Genomic DNA, 24,842 nt, shown 5'->3' with positions numbered 1-24,842 from the left:
GTTTAATTTACGGACATTTCTAGAACATTTTTTGCTTGGCTATTACTACCAGAACATTTAGGGTGATTCCATACAAAAGCAGATTTTTGGGCATTAGAAATCCACTTGTTAGTTTCCTTCTACACATTCTCATCAGGCACACTTTGACATGATGCAGAATGAATTGTAGACTTGGTGGGTGCAAGCTGTACAAACCCTAAAGCAGCAAATGAATCCCAAGCCATAACATTTCCCCCAACATGATTCACAGTTGTTAGGTTTTTCTCCTAAATTGCATTGTACTGTCTGCAGTTTGTGGGCTAATTAATTGCTGATAATGTGACCAAAAGAACTCTATCTTTGACTGTTCAGCCTTCAACAGATTACTTTAGAAGGCCTGGTATTTTCCTGTATGTTTAATGACAAACTGTAGTTTCACTTAAATGTTCTTTTTGGACAGCAAAAGCTTTTTCTTAACACATTTTCTCATGTTCACATTGACCTCAATTCTGATGATTATACAATTGGCAGATAGAGAATGCTGAACAAAAAAGTGATATTTACTGGATTGCAAATTAAAACACAACTATTTCTAGAACAGAAAAAGGTTTTATAAGCAGATTATGAGGCTTACAATGGGCCCCCCAGTATTGCAAACATTTTCATGTCCACATGGACTAAAAAATATATATTAGGGGACAGACACCATGAATTGTTGTTGTATAAACAATTCATATATGACATTCTATTTATCTGGGAAGGTTTGCAATTGTAAAAACATCTGTCTAACTTGGACTTATTTTTTAGATCTGGCAATAAAGGCTGAGGAAGGCAAGCTGAATACACAAACACATTTAAGCCACTCAACAGAAATGATTATATATTCCTTGGGACAATTGCCATCATGTTTCATGGTTCACAAATATTCTGAAAGGGCAATTGTGATTGTCTGTGATGGCTGCAATATAAGCCCTACCCCCCAAATAAGCCCTACCCTGTTTCCCCCAAAAATAAGCGCTACCCTGAAAATAAGACCTACAAGGACTTTAACTAGGGCTTATTTGGGGGTAGGGCTTATATTGCAGCCATCCCCGACAATCACACTAGGTCTTATTTTCGGGGGTACATATACAGTGGGTAAAATAGGTATTGAACATATCATCCTTTTTCTAGGTAAATAGAAAATATATTTTCTAGTTTCTAGTGTATATGAATTTTTATTGGACTATGATTTATTATGTGATTTATGTTGAATGTGATATAAAAGTTTATTGTTATAGAGGATTTATGCCCAAAATGTTTTCTATAAGAGATCATACAATATAGATAAATATAACTTCTCAGTCATTATACTTCTTTATTTTCTGCTGTGTGCTTCATATAAAGTCCAATTTCTCACTCTTTTCTTTTTAAAAATATTGATAGGGATGGAGGTAGGTACCCCTAACGTTCTTGCTTCATATCAAGTTCCAAAGCCCCTTCCTTTCTTCTGATAATTCTTTTCATTCCTCTGTCAGAAATCTTGCAAGGGACACCTGGTTGTGGCTGGTTTATGTTGAAATGGTGTTCTTTCCACTTCAGGATTCTGGCCCCAATAGTGCTCACTGGAAAATTCAGCAGTTTAGAAATCCTCTGTAACCAATGGCATCAGTATGTTTTGCAACAATAAGGTTGTGAAGGTCTTGAGAGAGATTTTTGTTTTTACCCATCATGAGATGTTTCTTGTGTGACACATTGGTAACAAGACACCTTTTATAGGCCATGAGATGAGACTGAACCAGCTGATATTAATTTGCACTGACAAGAGGTGGGATTGCTTTCTAAGTACTGATATAATTTCAGATGGTGTTTTGGCTTTCCATGTCTTTTTGCACCTCCCTTTCTTCATGTGTTTAATACCCTTTTCCCTGTGTCATTCCATTTTATTATACATAACTTAATTTCTGAATGTATTTGTTTTGGTTTCTTTGTACAGTATGTATGGATTGCATGAGTTGTTACCAACATGTTGTGAAAATTGTATGTCAATAGCACCTTTAGAAATATATTTACAAATAGCGTTGTGTTTAATATTTAATTTACCCGTTGTATGTATATGATGAAATGTGTATGATTATCTTTCAACTGTTTTGTTCACATCTATCCACATGTAAAATAAAATTAATCTATTGACATATTTTGAAGTCATACCTGATTTAATGAAACAAAAAAGCTACTCCAGTGAGTCTCTGGTTAATCCCCACACACACTAGTTAGGTGCTAGCCCAGCTCGCATGCTGTGCATCATAAGTAAATGATTCCGGATGGCTGCACTTCCAAAAATCCTTTTATTGAAGCTTCATATGACAAGTGGTTGACAGATGGAGCAGGGGACAAAGAGGTAGTGCCTTAGTAGTCATTACCTAGTGGAACCTAGTCACCACAATCACCTATATACTGCTCTAATGTGTCACAGGCTAGGTTATCCCTTTCCTGTTTTATACCGTTCAACTACCTTTTGCTGCAGATCCTTTGACGATTCTTTGGCTTTCCACATGACTCAGAATCTAGAAACGTCAGAGCAGCACTGGATGAAAGATGCAAGGGTCTGTCAAGAGTCCAGAAACGCAAAGTACCTTTTATACACACACACTAATTATAAGCAAACAGATCACAAGTGAGGATGGTTACCTTTAATAGACATTCAAACCCCTTTGTGTCAACATGTGTGCATGTTATCAGGCCAAAATCACCGGGGTATGTAAACTTTTGATCAGGGCGATTTGGGTAGTTTCTGTTGCCATTATGATTTAAAAATGATTTAAAAAGAGTAAACACAGTTGATTGATAATAAATGGCTTCAGCCAAACACTAACCATGAGTGAAATAAATGTTTTTGGGTTATCAATTATATTCTCTGAAAAATAACCAAGAAATTATAAATTCTGCCAGGGTATGTAAACTTATGAGCACAACTGTATATATACATATAAATGTATATATAAATACATTTTGAGAATGTATCAGTATTGGTCCTCGTGATCTTCTAACACTTTGCTTTTAAAATCATTTGTTCTTAACATGAACTTGATTGTGTGTATGTATACATTGTGAGGGGTTAGCTCGGCAGCGGGTGTGTGTGACCCCCTGGATGGGTTCACAACACAAAGTCAGGCACAGCAGACAGCGGTGTAGGTTCAAAAAACAAAAGATCCGGTTTATTTATGCTCCATGCAGTGATACATATAACAGCCAAACAAAATAAAACAAGAAAATAAATCCTGGTCAGCTTGACCTCTAACTACACACATAGACTCCCTGTCTAACAACTGGGTACAGCCTTGTGCTGTACCAGTCCCTGCCTTTGTTGTAAAGGTTTTGCCACACAGGCGTTAACTCACCGCACAGTACAGGTGACACACTCCCCAGTCTATACAACACAAAACTGGTTCCAGGATGGAGCATCTCCCTATGCATGCTGGGGTTTTTTGTAGAGGCCTTAATGAGTCAACTTGCTTCAGCTGGGCTCATTAACTCTTCCCCTCTAATTGTAAAAGTCTGCATAAAGCCTGAATCTAGGACACACATATTTACCATCCTGGATACAACCAGGTGACTTCACCTGCCTGCTGCCACATACCCCCCCCTCTTGTTTCAACCTTGGGGTTGTAACACCAGCAGTCAGACACGCATGTATCCGAGACAAAGCATCCACATTCCCCATTTTAACACCAGGGCGATGCTTAACTGTAAAGTTAAATTCCTGTAGGGCTAGGAACCACCTATTTACTCTTCTATTGGTCTCCTTGTTCTGAGCCATCCACTTTAAAGGAGCGTGATCAGTCACCAGGTCAAAGTGCCTACCTAGCAGATAGTACCGAAGGGAATCTAGAGCCCACTTCACTGCTAAACATTCCTTCTCAATCGTGGAGTAATTTACCTCATGGGACTTTAACTTCCTGCTGAGGTAAATGACTGGGTGCTCTTCCCCGTTCCAGACCTGGGATAACACTGCTCCTAACCCAACGTCTGATGCATCAGTTTGTACAACGAAGTCCTTAGAGAAGTCTGGTGAGTACAACACTGGCTGGCTACATAAGGCTGTTTTTAAGGACTGAAATGCTTCCTCAGCCTCTGGGGACCATTTAACCATAACCGACTCTTTCCCTTTTGTCAGGTTGGTGAGGGGCACAGCCTGAGAAGCAAAATGGGGAATGAATCGTCGATAATAGCCAGCGATTCCCAGAAAGGCTCGTACCTGTTTCTTGCTGTTGGGACGTGGCCAACTCTGTATGGCCTCGACTTTATTGACTTGGGGTTTTATCACCCCCCTCCCAATAGTGTACCCAAGATATTTGGCCTCCTCCTGTCCAATGGTACACTTCTTTGGATTGGCCGTAAACCCAGCTTCCCGGATAGAGTCTAGGACTGTTTGTACTTTTGGCAAATGTGAGACCCAGTCTGTGCTATGGATAATCACATCATCCAGGTAAGCTGCAGCATATTTCTGATGGGGCCTCAGAATCTTATCCATTTTCCGCTGGAATGTTGCCGGTGCATTCTGTAACCCAAACGGCATTCTCTTATATTGGAATGCCCCATCTGGGGTTACAAACGCAGTTTTCTCCTTGGCCGACTCGGCCAGGGGAATTTGCCAATACCCTTTGGTGAGATCAAGAGTTGTCATATATCGGGCTGTTCCCAGCCGGTCAATCAACTCATCTATACGTGGCATGGGGTAGGTGTCAAATTTTGTAACTTTATTTAATTGTCTAAAATCGTTACAAAACCGCCAGCTCCCATCAGGTTTGGGCACTAGTACGATAGGACTGGACCAGTCACTCTGGGACTCCTCTATCACACCCAATTCCAGCATCCTTTGAACCTCCCCATGTATTGCCTCCCGTCGGGCCTCTGGTATTCTATAAGGTTTTAGTTTTACCCTTTCTCCTGGCGGGGTAATAATGTCATGCTCTACGCCAGATGTTTGTCCCGGAAGCTCAGAGAAAATCTCTTTGTTACGAAGTACAAACTCTTTAACCTCCTGTTGTTGGGGTTTCGATAAGGTGTCTGCTATTCCAACCTCAGGAACTAAGCAATCAGGCTGTACTTGTGACAAAGTCTCTGCGACTAGGGATTCCCTATCCCTCCAGGCTTTCAGCAGATTGACGTGATAGATCTGCTCCGGCTTTCGCCTTCCTGGCTGTCTAACCCTGTAGTTCACCTCACTCATTTTTTCAATTACTTCATATGGACCTTGCCATTTGGCCAGAAATTTGCTTTCAACCGTAGGGACTAGCACCAAGACCCTATCCCCCGGGGAAAAAGTACGGGTCTTGGCCCCACGGTTGTACACTCTCTGCTGTGCTAACTGCGCTTGGGTTAAATGTTCCTTTACAATTGGCATTACCTGTGCAATTCTATCTTGCATCAGGGCGACATGCTCAATCACACTCCTGTGAGGAGAACTCTCATTTTCCCAAGTTTCCTTGGCGATATCCAGCAGCCCTCTTGGGTGTCTCCCATAGAGCAACTCGAAGGGTGAGAAACCCGTAGAGGATTGGGGTACCTCCCTAATGGCAAACATCAGATAGGGTATTAGACAATCCCAATTCTTTCCATCTCTATCCACCACCTTCTTTAACATTTGTTTTAGGGTTTTGTTGAATCTTTCAACCAACCCATCTGTTTGGGGGTGATACACAGATGTACGCAATTGCTTCACTTTGTACAACTTGCATAATTCTTTCATAACCCGGGACATAAAGGGTGTACCTTGGTCCGTAAGCAGTTCCTTACAAATACCCACGCGGCTAAAAACAAGAGATAGCTCTTTGGCTATGGTTTTGGCCGAGGTATTTCGGAGAGGAATTGCTTCCGGATAACGGGTGGCATAGTCCAAAATAACCAAAATGTACTGATGGCCCCTGGCGGACTTCATTATCGGACCTACCAAATCCATTGCGATCCTTTCAAAGGGGACCTCAATGATAGGAAGAGGTACCAGCGGGTTACGGAAATGTGGCATAGGTGCCGACTTCTGACACACAGGGCAGGAGGAACAATAATTTTCTATTTCCTTCATGACCCCAGGCCAATAGAATCTCTGCAATACCCTCTCTCTGGTTTTCTCTGTCCCCAGATGACCTCCCAGAATGTGCCCATGAGCCAATTCTAACACCAACTTCCTGTAAGGTTTGGGCACTACAAGTTGCTCAATGGGTTCTTCTGCCCTTTGAGCCACTCGATACAGCAGGTCCCTTTCCATAGTGAAGTAAGGATAAGGGCAAGTCTAATCTGGGTTCACTAACTCGCCATCTATTTTCACCACATTTTCCCGTGCCTTTATTAGGGTGGGGTCTTTTAACTGTTCTGTGGCAAAATTTTCCCTGTGAACCTCAAGATCCGAAAACTCCACAGACGGTATGTTTTCATCTGAGGATGTTGGCTCCTCCCAAGTTTCTCGAGTTTCCCCCGCCAATACCGACAAGGGAAATTCAGGAGAGTCCTCACCACTCCCAGAGGAATTCTGGTCATCTTCCTGGTTTATAGGGGCACCAGTGGGGGGCTCAGGACAATCCCAGAGTTCCCAGAATTTTGGAAAATCCCTTCCCACAATAGCATCATGTGGTAAGTGAGACACTAACCCCACCTGATGAGAGAGGTTACCTTTGGGGGTCTCAAAAAACACTGAAGTTACAGGATACTCTCGGGTGTCCCCATGCACACAAATAACAGCCACTCTGTTCTTCCCAGAGACCTCTGTAGTAACTAATTCAGCTTTTATCAATGTTACCAGGCTACCTGAATCCAGCAACACATCAACATGTCTACCATTAATACACATTTTACATAAATGTCTCTCAGGTCCCCGAATGGCAGTGCATGCAACTGTCGCAAACAGTGACTGACATCTCTCCCTTATAAAGTCACATTGCATAGGCTCATCCACAACGGGGCAATTGGCTGCAATATGTCCCTCTTGCCGGCAGCGGTAGCAAATAATCTTTTTCACTGTCTCTTGCAGCATGGGCTTCCTGGGCTGCTCCCGCCAGACCTTAGGTAGAACCCCCACCCTCTCACTCTCTCCACCCTCACCCCTTGGAGTCATCTTACCCGCCACTGGGGATGATCTGGTCTTAGGATGGAAAGTCCGTGAGTCCCTGGAAGAGGTGGTCAAGTTCTCTGTAGCCATGTACCTCTCAACCAGATCCACAAGTTTATCTGCATTTTCTGGGTCTCCATGGCTTACCCATTTTTGGATGGCAGTAGGAAGAGCTCTCAGGAAACGATCCATAACCACACGTTCCACAATGTTTGGTGCGGTCAAAGTCTCTGGCTGCAGCCACTTCCTGCTCAGGTGAATGAGATCATACATTTGAGACCTGGGGGGTTTTCCAACCTGAAAAGTCCAATTATGCACACGCTGAGCCCGGACGGCCAGGGTGACACCCAGCCGTGCCAATATTTCTGTTTTTAGCACCACATAGTCTTTTGCTTGGTCAGGCTCTAGGTCATAATAAGATTCCCCAGTTAACAGAGGGGCCACCAGTCCAGCCCATTGCTCCTTAGGCCACTTTTCCCTTTCAGCAGTCCTTTCAAATGTGGTCAAAAACACCTCCGGATCATCCTCTCCAGTCATTTTTGTCAGTAAACGGCTCACACCAAAGGATGCGGTATTATTGTAACCACTTGCTTCATTGGTCTGCGGACGTTGCTGTATTAATGTCTCTATTTTCTGTTGAAAATTCTGCTCTTGCTTCTGCAACAAGTCTATGAAGCGGGCTTCAGATCGCTGCTGGGCTTGTTGCTGAGCTTCCAAACTCTGCTGGTGAGCCTTCTGCTGATTTTCCAAACTCTGCTGCAAAGTTGCATTTGTCTGCTGCTGGGCTGCAAGGCTCTGTTGTTGAGCTGCAAGGCTCCTTTGTAAACCCGCATTTGTTTGCTGCTGATTTGCATTTGCTTGCTGCTGGTTTGCATTTGCTAGAGCCAGCTGTCTCAGTATCTCCTCCATGCTGGCCTTAAAAAAAAATTAAAAAAAAATGCCAAAATTCTCCACCAACTGTGAGGGGTTAGCTCGGCAGCGGGTGTGTGTGACCCCCTGGATGGGTTCACAACACAAAGTCAGGCACAGCAGACAGCGGTGTAGGTTCAAAAAACAAAAGATCCGGTTTATTTATGCTCCATGCAGTGATACATATAACAGCCAAACAAAATAAAACAAGAAAATAAATCCTGGTCAGCTTGACCTCTAACTACACACATAGACTCCCTGTCTAACAACTGGGTACAGCCTTGTGCTGTACCAGTCCCTGCCTTTGTTGTAAAGGTTTTGCCACACAGGCGTTAACTCACCGCACAGTACAGGTGACACACTCCCCAGTCTATACAACACAAAACTGGTTCCAGGATGGAGCATCTCCCTATGCATGCTGGGGTTTTTTGTAGAGGCCTTAATGAGCCCACTTGCTTCAGCTGGGCTCATTAACTCTTCCCCTCTAATTGTAAAAGTCTGCATAAAGCCTGAATCTAGGACACACATATTTACCATCCTGGATACAACCAGGTGACTTCACCTGCCTGCTGCCACAACATATATACATGTTCTTTTTCTGATTTTAGTGTATGCTGTTGCTACTATACAATGATTTTGAATAATGTGAGTTTGCGTCGAGTTCAATTGATGTATCAGATTTCTTCTGGCAGTGGACCAAAGTCTTCACATTAGATTTGAGTGTATGTACCATGTACTCCAGCCGGATTTTCCTTGTGATACCAACTGAGTACTGTTTTTAATTGGTTAGTTCACATGTAACCTAATGGTGACACACCATTAGAGAAGTAGGTGATTGTGGTGACTAGTTCCAATAGGTAATGACTAAATGTTAACATTTGTATGAAACACATCTACCTCTTTGTCCCCTGCTCTACCTGTCAACCACTGGTCATATGAAGCTTCAATAAAAGGGATTTTTGGAAGTGCAGCCACCCAGAATCTTTTCCTTATCGTACCTGATAGTGTTGATGATTTGTTAATTTGGCAAAGGGAGTATGGAGGTATCCACTCAGGTTCTGTCATCTTAAAAAAAAAAACAAGCGCACAAATGTTTTGGTATCTCTCTCATCCTATCACACAACTGCTGCCTTGAGTCACAACATTTCTAATTATTCTCTTATATTAGGCATATACAGTATTGTAATTTGCTGTCTATAAATATCAGCCATGTACAGCAAGCTCCTAAGGTCCTCAAATATATTTTTTTATTTTGTTTTAATGTGTCTTGCAGTTACATTAGCACTTGATGGAGTCATTCTAGACAGTTCTTCTACAACCATACCACAATCACAGTCTCATTTGGTAGGTTACATACCACACAGAGCTTCACTCTAGTATGTTACAGTATTCCTTTTCTGCACAGTTGAACGATCACTGTGGGTTAAAGTTTACATTTTTTTCTCTTGGTTTTCCTTGGCAGATTGATTCATGCTGCTGCGTTTGAACGTCCATGTTCCTGTGTTGCAGTATACCAATAGAAAAATGTACAACAGAATCCTTATTTTTATATCATCCTTCATTCTCCCTGCCTGGTTCAAGCTGTTAAAGATGCTGATGTTGTTAGCAGACAAAGAAAAAAAATCAGTTTTCCCATAAAATGCCCATATTTACAGTGGGTTTACTAGGTGTGATGTGTGTCAGTTAAACATGGAGCAAATAATATATTTGCCAGCAGACCATGGATCTTCAGTCCAAATGGTTTTTATTTCAGCATGATCACATCACAAGCAAGAGAGTGCAACATTTTGCTTGTGAAGTGATCATGTTAAAATAAAAACCATTTAGATTGAAGATCCGTGGTGTGCTTGCAAATATACTCTTTGTGGCTTTCATGATCCAGTCTCCAGCTGGTGGCTACAGCTACAGCACCCAGTATCCTAGAGCTTTATCTTTTCTATGAAAAAATCTTTTTTAACCTTATATAACCATGGTTGGAAATATAGAGTTGATTTTGAGAAGCCTTCTCATCTACTCTTATTATAATTAATACATTATTTAACTAAGGAACAATTTCAGATACTTATTAAAATATACAATTGATCATCTGTTAAATATACTGATGTATTTACATACGTGATGCCATTTTAGCGTTTTCTCCATCTTCTATATTGCTTTAGTTTAATTAGGAATTGGTATCTCACTGTGTTTAGATAAATACAACTACCAGGTTCATAAAATTCAAAATGTCTTCAGTGTATCAACTTTATTTATTGCAAGAAATGCAATGACCTTTGTAAGAATTTGTAGAAAGAAGTATATTTCACTATCATATATGCCAAGTCTCCCAGTTATTTGCTTTTTACTGAGCATTAGTTAGCTTTAGCAAGTTTATTTGTTCATTAAAATTGATTTGGGAAATTATTTGAAGTCTGGGGATTATTTATTCAAACTTACCTACCTAAAAAACAAAAAAATGCTAAATGTTTTAATCAATTACCATAACAGATATCAAAAATCCTTAATTTTTTCATAGATCCACTAATTCACTTGCTTTATAATACTTACATCCATCTTACATATATTACACTAAACTTAAGTATATACATTTACATGTATATAAATAAATCAGGATAAGAAATTACAGATGGATATGAAATTGTAATGCTGTTGTTCTCTGTAAATATTTTGTTCCTAATTTAATATACACTAGACATTTTTCATGGTAAAGTACAGTATAGCTTTCCTTTTTATACCATTAGACTTTTACTTCCATAGAGCACAGAAGCTGACAGCTTCAAGCTAAAGCATGTGTGCCCCTGAACAAGCAAAGCTCTTTCTACTTTCTGCTCTAGCAAGTGTGTTCATTTAATCTCATTGGGGATCTGACAGTTTTCTGAAGCTTCTGAAGCAATTCCTTTGCACTCATTTCAAAGAGCTGTGAGCATTAAGAAAGAATGCTGACTGGTGTTTGCATGCAGAAACCTGCTACAGGCAATGTAAGCCTTGAGCAAAGATTTTCTGCTTTCCAATTGTCTGACTTTTAGCTTTAGGATTATAGGCAACAACTACAAACACCGTTTTTTTTTCTTGACATCTGAACTAAAAATGGTAAATATGTACAGTGCAGAAAAAGATCCGTTATAATGTACATAAGTATAGTAATAACAGATCACAAGGCTGCTATATGGCTTAAGAACAGAGGGGGCTTTCCTGGAGTGGTGGATGGTTTTTACTTCATCACTAAAAGACTGCACCAAAAATTTTGCTGTAAACCCTTGTTATTATCGTGAGCATTCTATACGCCAAGATATTTATAAAAGGTATTTAAACAAAAGACACATATATACAGTAGGTACCTATTTCTGAAATATCTTTGGTACTCTAATTATTTACAAAAATAAAGCAGGCTGCCCATAATACAGTATAAGGGAGTAGTATATCTACTAGTGCTATAGCATATGCTCCTGACTTTATGTAAGAAGAAACTATAAAACACTGCCTTCATTTTTACATTTATTTTTGAATATTAAACTAATTAATGCTTAATTATATGGAGTTTTGTTTTTTTGTTTTTTTTATCATTTTATTACTGTAGTTTTATAGTTCCACATTAATTACAGAAACAGTTGAAAGGAGCACAAATGCTATATCAAACAGTTTTTAACTGAAGGTTTTAAGTGTAGCATATTTTTAAACTGCCAAACATGAGCCATATGTTCTAAAAATCCTGCAGACTTTCATGGATTATGTAATTAATTTCAAGATTGAAATGCAGCAGGGTTAGAGAAAAACATATTTAACCACTTGCTTACTGTGCGCTTAAACCCCTCTCTTGTCCAGAACAATTGATGAAGTTTGAATGACAACTGCGCGGTCATACAACACTGTACCCAACTGCTTTCTTTTGGTAGTATTTGATCACCTCTATGGTTTTTATTTTTTGTTAAAAAAATGGAAAAACACAGAATTTAAAAAATATATATTTTTTTATATTTTATAAAATTTGCAAACAGGCAATTTTTCTCCTTCATTGATCTGCACTGATAAGGCTGCACTGATGGGCACTATTAGGTGGAAGTGATGGGCACTGATGAGTGGCAGTAATGGGCACTGATAAGCACTGGTAGGTTACATTGATAGGCAGCACTGCTAGGTACCACTGTCTGGCACCACTGGTGGGCATTGATAGGTGGAATTGTAGACATTGATGGGTGGCACTCATGGGCATTGATAGGTGACCCTGGTGGGCACTGTGGGCACTGGCAGGTGGCAATGGCAGGTGGTACTGGTAGGGGGTACTGGTGGGCACAGATGAGGCAGAATTGCCTCCTCCTCTTCGAGACCAATGTCCCTTGCACATAAGCCAGTGATCTACTTTTTTTTCTCCTCATGCTGTCAGCATGAGGAGAAAAAAAGACGATTACCAAGCTTTTGTTTACATCATGTGATCAGCTGTCATTGGCTAACAGCTTATCATGTGGTAAGGGGCTGGGACTGGCCCCTTACTAGGATCTGTGATCACCCAAGTCTCAGTGACCCGTGATCATAGCACCCTGCAGGGAGTGCACGGGGAGCGTGCAAAGGGGAGGACGTCATATCACAGCCTCCAGGAAATTCAGGTCCGCACTGTGGCCATCATTCTGCTATAGTGCAGATGCCAAGTGGTTAAAGTAGAACTCTAGTCAAAATCTGAATTACATACAGTATGTTACAGTTTTCAGTAGCTTTAGCACAGCAATGTTTGCAATGGTTTCCCATTAGTTAGTTTTGTTACCTGTTGATCTTGCCAGTAGATTTGTTTCTTCTACTTCCTGTACTAGGGAGACAATACTGTTTTTTCAGTAATTAAATTTTGCAGAAACGTGGGCAGCCTAACACCTGCTAAAACTTATTAAAGCGGTAGTAAACTGCTTTAATTAAAAAATGAAAAAAAAACACCTGTAAGGCAATTTCATGAAATTCTTATCTTGAAATTAAGCCTTCAAGCATGAGCATGGGATAGCCCTTTGTTCCGTCATAAAGATCTGAAAGTCCAGCAAGGTATGCCGGACCTTTAGAGAGCATGCGCCGGTGACGTAACCGTCTGCATCCAGGATGAATATCTCCTACAGTGTACGTTTAGGAGATATTCTTTTTTACCGACAGGTAAGCCTTATTAAGGGCTTACCTGTAGGTAACAATCACCAAGCGGGCTTTACTGCAACTTTAAGCAGTTACAGCAGCAGGATTATATGGTTTGTCCCATAGACTTTAACAACCACTTTTACTGGACAGTTTGGCGAGTTATAGGAAGCAAAAAAAGGATCTACAGGCAGGATCTGTAGATAATAAAATGATGGCACATGGGGAAATAGAAAAATTAAAACCAGCTGTGGTAATGCTATTGATATAGTACATTATAAATGTAATGTTTGCTATTTTGGCCATAGATCCAGTTTAACACTGCTGAAATCATTCATAAGGATTTGACTTTATTATCAGTTACTGCACCAAGTGCCTTCCTGACCTCATCCTAAGTGAGTTCCCAGGTTGAAAGCTATGTCTTTAAATCATCATCATTTCATAGCATATCCGGTATATACACAGGAGATCAAAATTAGAGATCAACCTACAATTCTCTACATTTCAAGGTCACTACTTAGTCCTATTTGAAATTATCTGAACAGGATTAAAAGAGCAGTTTTGTTAAGCATATTTCATGAGTTACATATATTTTGAAGCAAAGAATAAAAGACTTCAATGAGATTTGAATAAGAACATTGATCAAAATTAGCGAACACTTTCAGATACCTCCCAGTTATTGGTGTTAATCTGGCACTTTGTGCTAATTGTCTGACAAACCCTATTTAACTGGCAGCCTAACTATCCAGTTTTCACTGACTATGCAAGATGGTGATCCATTCCAAAGTTAATGAAACCCTCTGGCAGCCAGATGAAGGCCAAAGGGATGACCCTTTCAGCCATAGCAAGAGAAGTTTGTCTTTTCAAAGCTGTGAGTTTTAGAATGTTGCATCTTTACAATATCACAAATATCACAAGGTGTTGGTGTTGCCACAACACTGTAAGCCCTCAAAGTGACTCTTGGTGGGCACAGGAGTGGGAGTGCCCTGCTGTGAATGATTATATCAAGAATTGTAATTACATGCCATTGTTGAACAGTGGTAGAAAAATTGGTGGTTGTGGTGGTGCTAGTGCCACAATACTGTAAGTCCTCACAGTTACTCTCGGTGGGCGCTGGAATGGGCCCTGCTGTGAAATATTATATCAAGAATTGTAATTACATGCACCTGTTAAACAGGGGCTGAAAAATTGGGCCTTAGGCACTGGTGCTAGTGTCACGACACTGCAACCTCTCCCAGATACTCTAGTTGGAGTGCAGGAATGAGCCCTGTTGCAAAGCATTGCATCAAAAATTGTAATTATATGCCCCTGTTAAACATGGGCTGAAAAATTAGGCCTTAGGCACTGGTGGCATCACTCAGAACCAAAAATGATCTTCCAAGCTATCAGCAGGATCATTGAGGAGGAAGAGGATAGTCAGTCAACATAACAGGACAGTCACTCAGCATCAGCATAGGCAGTCTTGAAGGGATGTGACATTTCAAAAAAAATTATTCGGTCACATCAGCTTCAGGTGCTTGGTAGCTGGTGGTGATCCAAGACTGATTCATTTTTATGAAGGTCAGTCGATCAACCGAGTCGGTGGACAGGTGTACCCTGTGATCGGTTACAAAGCCTCCAGCAGGTGCGTTCCGAAAGAACGCTGGATGCAGGACAGGCCAGTAGCTCAATTGCATACTGTGCAAGCTCTGGCCAGTGAGACCCAGTAAGCCAGAGGATTTTCAGTGGGAAAGGTGTCCAAGTCTGACCTTGCCCCTAGGTATTCCTGCACCATGTAAATCAGACGCTGGCGATGGTTGCTGGAACCGATCATACCTTGGTTCTGCGGACTAAAAAATTGTCTGAACGCATCAGTCAGACGCCCACCTTCTCCTCCGCTCCTTCTGTGACTAACCGAAGCCTCAGCAACACGTTGTCCAGGACCAGGAGTTTGTAACCTCCCAGTCTCTGGGAACGCATTGCACAGACCTTTCTGCAAGGCCTCCCGGAGATGTCTCATCCTCTGCTCCCTCTGCGACAGCAAGATAAGGTCCACAAACTTACCCTTGTACCATGGATCAAGGAGAGTGGCCAGCCAGTAATGGTCCCTCTCCTTGATCCGAAGAATACGAGGTTCCTTCTGCAGGCTTTGCAGGATCAGGGAGGCCATGCAGTGTAGGTTAGCTAAGGCAGCCGGAGTCCTCTGGGTCACTAAGGACAACATGATCCGCAGCCATCTCCTCCAAGCCACGTAAAAGTCCACAGGTTTCTTGGGACTGTAAATATTCCCTAAAAGACTGCTGATGCTGAGTGTCAGGCTCCACCATCATGCTTACACAAGCCTCCTCCTCCTCATCCTCTTCCTGTGTGATGGGTGGCACAGCAGGAACACTGTCTAGATAAAAGGGGGCCCTGAGAGGCAAGGAAGGCCTCTGCCTCTGTTCTGCCTCAAGTGCCCTGTCCATTATTCCACGCAGCGTATGCTCCCAGTGTTGCTTCTGTCCCCCAAACAAACCAGCGCAAGCACGGCATGGTATCTTTTTGCCTGCGTACTTGCATAGCCCCTTGAACGCTTACGGAGCACTGCTGGTTCCAAGGACAAAGCACTGGAAGAGGCCACGGAGGAAGAAGAAGAGGAGGGGGTGGAGGAGAGAGGTGTGTCACAACAAGTAGTAGCATGTTGGAGGTAACAACCTCCAACACTACTGCACCTTGTCCTGCATCCATCCCAGCTGCCAGAAGAGTGACCCAATGGGCCGTGAAAGATAGGTAACGTCCCTATCCATGCCTGCTGGACCATGAGTCAGCGGTAATATGCACCTTACCACTGACCGCCCTGTCAAGTGAGGCATGGGCATTGCCTTCCACACGCCAGTAGAGAGCTGGAATCGCCTTCCATGAGAAAAAGTGGCATTTGGGGACCTGCCACTGAGGAATCACACATTGCAAAAACTCACGGAAGGGGGCCGAGTCTACTAACTGAAAAGGCAGCAGCTGAAGTGCTAGCAATTTAGTCAAGCTAGCATTCAACCGCTGGGCATGTGGATGGCTGGGAGTGAACTTCTTTTGACGGTCCAGCAGCTGGGGCAGGGAAATTTGCCTGGTACAATCAGACATTGGTGTACTGCTAGCAGAGTGCCCGCAAGTACTTGGCTGTGACACACCTAATTCTACACCTTCATTCCTCTCAGTGCAGGTTTCAGAGAGGACTGAAGGTCTAGTGGGGTTGGAGATCCCAGCTGATGAGGAGCAAGGAGAGGTCCGCTTTGTTCTTTGGTGTGGGTCTTTAAGGTACACTTGCCAATGAGCTGCATGGCAGGTCAACATATGTCTGGTCAAGCATGTGGTGCCCAAGTGGCTGATGTTTTGGCCACGCGAAATACACTTGAGGCATATGTTGCAGATAGCAGTTGTGCGATCTGATGCACTCGTCTCAAAAAAGGCCCACACCAAAGGACTTTTGGAATAACATGCAGAGGCAGCACCCTGCACAGGCGTAGCTCTGCGGTGTGATTCAGTCAGTGTGCTGCCCCTAAGCTGGCCCCTGGAGGGCATCCTGCCTCATTGGAGATGTGCCTCCTCCTCCTCCTCCTCTCTTCTATCAGGCACCCATGTGGAGTCAGTGACCTCATCATCCCCTCCCTCTTCATCACTGGAGCAAACCTGGCAGTATGCTGCAGCTGATGGAACATGACTGCCAGATTGCTGTCCTTCTTGAGCATCCCCTTTCTCTGCGCTCACGCTACTGCTTTCCTCTAGCTGGGTATCATCATCAGAGCTTTCAAAACGCTGGGCATCCTCCTGGAGCATGTACCCAACACTGTGGTCAAACAGTTCGGGGGACTCCTCAGGAGGACATGGTGGGTCTAGGGAAGGAGTGACTGATGACATTGAGACGAGGGAAGAGAACGTGTTGGCAGCTTCTTTGCTAGTACCCTGAGCCTAGGTGAGAGAGGATGAGGAGGATGAGGAGGATGAGGAGGATGAGGAGGGCTTGGTCATCCACTCTACCAAGTCTTTGGCATGATGTGGCTCAACATGTCAAGCTGCTGAAAATAAGGACAAGCGTGTCCCATGGCCACGTGCTGATGACGATGCACCGCGTCCACGACCATCACTGTTGTCTCTAGACACAAAGCCTGCTTGCCCTCTTTTATTGGCTCGTGACTGTCTGCCTCTCCTTGTTGGCCTTCCAGACATAGTAATGGCCTGCAGGGAGATGGAAAAAACAGCAACTGGGTAGCTTTAGGTGCACAGTACACAGACTGTAATAACAGCTGCCTTTCTGTGTTACAGAAACAGGACAACACCAGCAATAAGGGGTATCTTCAGGTGTGTATTGTGCAGGAGGCACACAACATCAACTGTAAATGCCGCAGATGCCTGTATTACAGAACACCAGTAATAAAGGGTAGCTTCAGTTGTATATTGCGCTGGAGGCACACAACACCCACTTTAACTGCTGCAGATGCCTGTATTACAGAACACCAGTAATAAAGGGATAGCTTTGGGTGTATATTGTGCTGGAGGCTCACAACACCCACTTTAACTGCTGCAGATGCCTGTATTACAGAACACCAGCAATAAGGGGTATCTTCAGGTGTATACTGTGCTGGAGGCACACAACACCCACTTTACCTGCTGCAGATGCCTGTATTACAGAACACCAAAAATAAAGGGTAGCTTCAGTTGTATATTGCGCTGGAGGCACACAACACCCACTTTAACTCCTGCAGATGCCTGTATTACAGAAAACCAGCAATAAGGTGTAGCTTCTGGTATATACTGTGCTGGAGGCACACAACACCCACTTTAACTGCTGCAGATGCCTGTAGTACAGAACACCAGTAATAAAGGGTAGCTTCAGGTGTATATTGTGCTGGAGGCACACAACACTCACTTTAATTGCTGCAGGTGCCTGTATTAGAGAACACCATTAATAAGGAGTAGCTTCAGGTGTATACTGTGCTGGAGGCACACAACACCCACTTTAACTGCTGCAGATGCCTGTATTACAGAACATCAGTAATAAAGGGTAGCTTCAGGTGTATATTGTGCTGGAGGCACACAACACCCACTTTAACTGCTGCAGATGCCTGTATTACAGAACACCAGCAATAAGGGGTATCTTCAGGTGTATACTGTGCTGGAGGCACACAACATCCACTGCAACAGTGCTAGGTTTTTAAGCCACAAAGTCTCTTCCTATCCTGCTCTTTCCCTGACCGCCGCAACACACTACACAAGGCCGCCACACTGGCAGCCTTATATAGTGTGGGGCGTGTATTTAACCCCCCTGAGCTATAATCGGACACAGGCATCCTGCCTGTGGCCAATTATGGCTATCCTTGCTGTCGGCACTGTGATTGGCCAAGCATGCGGGGTCACAGTGCATGCTTGGCCAATCATGAGCCAACAATGCACTGCGATGTCATAGTGCACTGTGGGCCGTTCGCGCCACACGAATATATGGTGCGAACAGTCCACAAAGTTCTGAATTTGTCAAATGGGCGAACAGCCAGTGTTCGAGTTGAACATTCATTCGACTCGAACACTGAGCTCATCCCTAGCAGTAACCAAACCTCTCATTAGCAGAAATTATCAAAAGGCTAGACTAACCTTTGTTGAGGAGTGTGTTGTGTGGACAGAGGAGAACTGGTCCAAAGTTCACTTTAGTGATGAAAGCAAGTTTAATATATTTGTGTACGATGGGAAATATTATGTTCGTTGTCAAACTGGTAAAAGACTGAACCCAAAGTGTGTGAAGAAGTCAGTGAAAGGTGGAGAGTAAAGCATCATGATTTGGATGATTGTTTTCTGCAGCAGAAGTTGGGCCTTTTATACAGCTACATGGCAGAGTGATTGAAAATGTTTATCAGAACCTTCTTCAACAACATGCGGCTCCTTCTCCATGTTCATCACCCAATCAGCCAGCAATTTTCATGCATGACAATGCCCTCTGTCAAACCTTGAAATAATGAAATGGCCAACCCAGAGTCATGATCTTAACCCAATAGAATCCCCTGGAAACTCCTTGGCAATAAAGTTATGGCCAAGAAACGCACTGCAGTCAACAAACTGTGAAAAAGACTTGCAGAAGAGTGGAACAAAAATCACACCAGAGCAGTGTGAGAGAGTAGTGATGTCCTGTGGCTGCAGATGTACTGAAGTCATTCAAAGCAAAGGCTTGTACACTTCCTACTAACTGTTGATTGTTGTAAACTTCAGAAATTTTAGTTGTAGTCTTTCTCTGTGTAACAGTCATTGCTGTTCTCTAGTTTTCATTGTTGTGTTTTCTACAAAATAAAAGTTTTTTTGTTGTTTTTTGTTGAAGTGCCTTGGTTATTTTGAAAAACACTGTTCTATTAGCATGTTATAGTAAAAAGAATGCCTCTGCGCTACTATAACAGAGTGAAGACTGCGAATATGATATAAATAGTGATAAATAGCAAAAAATGACAAAAATGTAATACATAAGTAAAAAAAAAAAAAAATAGATAAATAAATAAATAAAAAATAAATAAGTAAACAAGTGCTTGAAAAAAGGTGCTATGAAAAATCAACATACACTAAGCAGGTGTTAGCAGCAAAAGATAAATATACACGTGCAAATTGCAAACAAAGTGCAAATGAATGCAGCTGGATCTAATAGTATTCACATAATACCAAAAATTAAAAATAAAATCAATAATGATCCTGTGCATATAAAAATTGTGTATATATAAATAATAAGTCCAAAAAGTGCAACGTGCTATAAAAACTGAATAAATAATAAATGATTAAAAAGCAGGCACCATAAATAAGTCAATATAATGAGTCTCTAGATGTTTTCAGTGGCACCAGAAGTGTTCAAATAACTTCTCTTTAGAGAAACAGGAGGTAAGGAAATACACAATGTAGTATGGAAAGATATGGGCTCTCAAAACTCTCACCTCCACTCTTTGATAAAACAGAAATGTAAACAGCACATAACAAAAATGGATGCCTGGCGTCTTACGTCACTTCCGGTATTATGTCACAGCCAGATCCCCTGATGAAGTCACGTGGTTGACATAACGCGTAGGGATTGGCTGTGACGTAAGACCGGAAGTGACGTAAGACTGGCGGAAGACGCCAGGCATCCATTTTTGTTATGTGCTGTTTACATTTCTAGTAAATGTGAGAGTCTTATTGCTATTCTAATAAATTGAACCATTCGTTTTTAATATTACTACACCATTGGAGCCTTTTTTCCTTCTCCCTATTTTCTTGTGGAGGTCACTGCCTGGTTCTCAATGCAGTTGATACAGGGATGAACGGCCCCCTGGTGGTCCAGTGTGGATGTCCATGATTTTCAAGCTATTAATTATTGAAGATCCCCTGGTGGTAAAGGAGAGAATGGAGGCTATTCATTTTACCTGATGTGCTGTTTTATCAAAGAGTGGAGGTGAGAGTTTTGAGAGCCCATATCTTTCCATACTATATTGTGTATTTCCTTACCTCCTGTTTCTCTCATGAGAAGTTATTTGAACACTTCTGGTGCCACTGAAAACATCTAGAGACTCATTATATGGACTTATTTACGGTGCCTGCTTTTTAATAATTTATTATTTATTCAGTTTTTATAGCACGTTGCACTTTTTGGATTTATTATTTATATATACACATTTTTATATGTGCAGGATCATTATTGATTTTATTAGCATGTTATAGCCACAACAAAAAATCCATCAAATGTTGAGCAATGAAGATTACATTATTTCTGAAAAAATCAAGTGTTCATAAATTGTTCTCGAATTTTGATCTCCATTATATAGTATATACAGTAGATATAAAAAATCTACACACCCCTGTTAAATTATCAGGTTTCTGTGATGTAAAACTATGAGACAAAGATAAATCATTTTAGAACTGTTTCCACCTTTAATGTGACTGATAAACTGTACAACTCAATTGAAAAAACAAAACTGAGATCTTTTAGAGAGGGGAAGTAAAAAAAAAAAAGATGTGGTTAAGGTGTGCACCCCCTTTTATAACTGGGGATGCAGCTGTGTTCAGAATTAAGCAATCACATTCAAACTGATGTTAAATAGGAGTCAGTATACACCTGCCATAATTTAGAGTGCCTCTGATTAACCCCAAATAAAGTTCAGCTGTTCTAGTAGTCTTTCCTGATAGTTTCTTAGTCACATCCTACAGAAAAAGCTAATGGTCCACAGAGAGCTCCCAAAGCATCAGAGGGATCTCATTGTTAAAGCGGGAGTCCACGTTTTTTTTTTTTTTTTAAAAGCCAGCAGCTACAAATACTGCAGCTGCTGACTTTTAAATAGTGACACTTACCTGTCCAGCGCGCCCGCGATGTCGGAACCCGAAGCCGATCGCTCGCTCGTGCCGCCGCCATCTTGGGTATGGGAATCAGGAAATGGAGCCTTTCGGCTTCATTTCCCGGTTCCCTACTGCGCATGCGCGAGCCGTGCGGCGCAATCCGGACGGTCCCCGCTGCCTCTGGGAGCTGTGTGTTTCCCAGCAGGCAGCGGGGCACTTGCTGAAGGGGGCGGGCGCTTGCGGAAAGGGGCGTAACGTAACGTACGCAGAGAGCTAGCCCGGAAGTGGGTGCAGTTACCTGGATTATCCAGGTAACTGCACCCCCCTCCCCCCTGAAAGGTGCCGATTGTGGCGCCGGAGGGGGGGGGATTCCGATGAGCGGAGGTCCATTTTAGGGTGGACCTCCGCTTTAAATTGGTCAGGAGAAGTATACAAAACAATTTCCAAGGCATTAGATATACCATAGAACACAGTAAAGACAGTTATCATCAAGTGGAGAAAATATGGCACAACAGTGACATTACAAAGAACTGGACGTCCCTCCAAAATTGATGAAAATACGAGAAGAAAACTGGTCAGTGAGGCTGCCCAGAGGCCTACAGCAACATTAAAGGAGCTGTAGGAATATCTGAAAAGTATTGGCTGTGTGGTACATGTGACAACAATCTCCCATATTCTTCATATGTCTGGGCTATGGAGTAGAGTGGAAAGACGGAAGCCTTTTCTTATGAATAAAAAAAATACAAGCCTGGCTAAATTTTGCAAAAACACGTCTGAAGTCTCCCAAAAGCATGTGGGAATATATGATATGGTCTAATGAATCCAAGGTTGGACATTTTTTGGCTTTTCAAAAAGATAGGTTTGGCACAAAAACAACACTGCACATCACCAAAAGAACACCATACCCATAGTGAAGCATGGTGGTGGCTTTGAGGCTATTTTTCATCAGTTGGAACAGGGGCCTTAGTCAAGGTAGAGGGAATTATGACCAGTTTGAAATACCAGCCAATATTGTCCTTCAGGCTAGAAAGCTAAACATGAAGGGGAACTTGACCATTCAGCATTAGAATGACCCAGAATATACATCCAAATAAACAAAGGCATGGCTTCACCAGAAGATTAAAGTTTTGGAAAGGACCAGCCAGAGAACAGACCTGAATCCGATTGAAAATCTGTGGGGAGATCTGAAGAGACTGTGCACAGAAGATGCTAACAGATTTGGAATGTTTTTGCAAAGAAGAGTCGGCAAAAATTGCTAAGTCTAGATGTGATAGACTCATACCCAAAAATACTGAGTGCTGTAATAAAATCAAAAGGTGCTTCATCAAAGTATTATTGTTAGCCCCCGTACACACGGTCGGACATTCCGTTCGGACCAGCCGACCATTTTGGAGCCATGTTTCGTGTACATACTCGTCGTAGAGTTCGTGCTGTGCAGGGGCTTGGTGTTGGGCTTTTAGCTTTGACACAAGCCCAGTCCATGAACAGGGCAAGGAGGAGTTCATGCAGCAAGAATTGGTTGCTCCAGCGTGATCAATTCTCACACATGCCTTTGCTTCGTGAGATCCGGGAGAATAATCCTGATGATTTCAGGAATTATCTCCGGATGACGGACCCCGTTTTTTCAACGTCTGCTGACTTTGCTGTCCCCTTATATCAGCAGGCAGGATACCTGCATGTGGCAAGCCATCACTCCAGAGCAGAGGCTAGTTGCCACGTTGCGGTACTTGGCAACAGGGAGAAGTCTTCAGGACCTCAAGTTCTCGACAGGCATCTCCCCCCAGGCTCTGGGGATCATTATTCCAGATACCTGTTCTGCCATCATACAGGTCCTGCAGAAGGACATTCTATGTATTTAATGTTTGCTAATGTATTGTATTTCTTTCATCATTCCCTAATTACCATGATTGCAATATGCTGTAATTGATATGCTATGCCCCTTTGTCCTCATGCATGCTGGAAGCTTTTAAAGTTCCTTTTTTGTCCTTCATACATATTTGCCTTCACTAACCTCCCCAGTATGCTCTTCTGGGCACATACACCTCTAGCCTAGTCACTTACAAATGTATTTTGTCCATAGTATTGCTTTCCCCTAAACACCCCCTAGAATTTGTACAAATGTTATGTGTGTGCTTAAATTCATGCAGAGTGCCAGATTATTATTTTTTGGTTGTGCCAAACTCATTAGGGACCCCCTCCCCCCAATTGCTAGGTCAGCTGATAGCAATCCTCTATCTGCTGACTTTGCCAAACCCAATACACACTATACCTACCTTTTTCCTGGTCAGGTTTATGGATGAATTCACCAAAGCATGTAGTGCAAGGGCTTGCCTCAATACTTTCAAATGCTACAGTTTCAAGTATTTTTTTCTCCTATTATTATCTTGATAGGTAATAGCATAATGTAAAAATGTGCTTCCATTTGTAATTTTTTTTGTAATATGACCCTTCTTACATGTCCAGTGGGCTGCCAATAGTGTCAGTAAGGAGGGGCTGACCTTATACTTTTGGCTTTAAATACTTATTTGCAAAAATGTTATACTGATCTTGGCCAAAAATGTTTGTGTCTAATCTGCTTGCAATGTTGATGTGCAAAATGAATAATTTTTTTCTTGTTTGACTCCACAGTTTCCTTCAATGCCACAGGAATAGCAGACTGTGGCCTCCTACTTTGCCACTCATTGGGACTTTCCCAATTGTGGAGGTGCAATTGATGGGAAACACAACCGCATCATCCCTCCCCCCAACTCGGTGTCCTACTATTATAATTACAAGGGGTATAATAATATCATGATGCTGACGGTGGTGTCAGCGACATATAACTTCCTGTATGTGGACGTGGGGAAAAATGGCCGGATGTCGGATGGTGGAGTGTTCACGCATACGGAGTACTACTGGCGTCTCCAGAGTGGCAGTCTGGGCTTGCCACCTCCAGAGGAGAATGTGGAAGGACTCCCCTTCCTCTTCATTGCGGATGAAGCGTTTGCGCTGGCAAACCATCTGATGCGGTCTTTCCCGATGAGGACCCTCACCCCGGACCAGAGGGTTTTTAATTTCCATATTGACGGCGTATTGACGGCGCAGTGCCTCTGCCTTTGGAATGAATAAATGGATGTCTGGTTTGGCGGGAGAGCATTCGGCGTCTCACGTGGTGTGTTGCCACGACTCCATTGGATGGGAATGGGATGTGGGGTATGTTTGTTCTCGCCGGACCTGGGCAATGGCGGCTGTTCAAGTTAATCTATTGAAGGGTGTCTTTTCAGCCAGGGTGGGGAGGCGTATTGCCTTATGGATAATATTGAAATTGCCGAGGGTTGAAGGTTGGAGACGTCAGCCAAAAATAATTTTCTTTCAGCCTCAAGCATTTTGGTCCTACGTCCGAAGGTTAGTGCTACATCAATTATACATTATGCATATATGATGTTGTTTACGAACGGATTTACATTATATATTGTTTGTGTATATAATATTTTTGTGGACTTGA

Source organism: Lithobates pipiens, unplaced genomic scaffold (assembly GCF_037356315.1).
Source record: "Lithobates pipiens isolate NorthernLeopardFrog02 unplaced genomic scaffold, aLitPip1_a1.2 Scaffold_3, whole genome shotgun sequence".
NCBI lineage: Eukaryota > Metazoa > Chordata > Amphibia > Anura > Ranidae > Lithobates > Lithobates pipiens.
This window is presented reverse-complemented; position numbering follows the sequence as displayed.